Here is a 669-nt window from a genome sequence, read left to right as displayed (position 1 = left end):
AGGCGACTATAGTACCATCGAAAGTTGATAGGGCAGACATTCGAATGAGACGTCGCCGCCGCGGAGGGCGCGCGATCGGCCCGAGGTTATCTAGAGTCACCAAAGCGGCCGGGGGGCCCGCGCCCCGCCGGATGGGTTTTGGATCTGATAAATGCACGCATCCCCCAGAGGGGTCAGCGCTCGTTTGCATGTATTAGCTCTAGAATTACCACAGTTATCCGAGTAACGTGTGGAGCGATCAAAGGAACCATGACTGATTTAATGAGCCATTCGCAGTTTCACTGTACCGGCCGTGTGTACTTAGACCTGCATGGCTTAATCTTTGAGACAAGCATATGTTACTGGCAGGATCAACCAGGTAGCTGCACCGCGGTGGTGAAAGGGACACCAGCTAACGTCGCGGCCACCTCGGCGTGCTCCATCCCCCGGGCAGGGTCAGGGGCCCACCTCGGTACCGGACGCCCACCATCGGTGCAGCAGGGGTGCGCCGTCAGCGTGGGGGAGAGAGCCCTCGTCAGCTCCCAGCACGCGCGCGCGCTACTGTGGGACGTAACCGAGAAATGAGTGATTCCGTGACCAGGCGGGGTGAGGCCAAGCATGTGTTGAACTAACCCGATCCACTGCTGGCTCTCACCCGTACACCATGGACGCCGATAGCGGACACCTGTG

General features: G+C 59.5%; 1 non-coding gene across 1 annotated transcript in view; it reads right to left on the bottom strand.

The window, feature by feature from the left end:
* The window catches only part of LOC143508157 (18S ribosomal RNA), a 1,839-nt gene extending 1,478 nt beyond the window's left edge, over positions 1-361 (bottom strand). Inside the window, exon 1 of the ribosomal RNA XR_013129210.1 lies at positions 1-361. This exon is cut by the window's left edge and continues 1,478 nt beyond it. This is a non-coding gene — a ribosomal RNA (18S ribosomal RNA).
* Positions 362-669: the final 308 nt, after the last annotated feature.

Source organism: Brachyhypopomus gauderio, unplaced genomic scaffold (genome assembly GCF_052324685.1).
Source record: "Brachyhypopomus gauderio isolate BG-103 unplaced genomic scaffold, BGAUD_0.2 sc812, whole genome shotgun sequence".
Lineage (NCBI taxonomy): Eukaryota > Metazoa > Chordata > Actinopteri > Gymnotiformes > Hypopomidae > Brachyhypopomus > Brachyhypopomus gauderio.
This window is presented reverse-complemented; position numbering and strand designations above follow the sequence as displayed.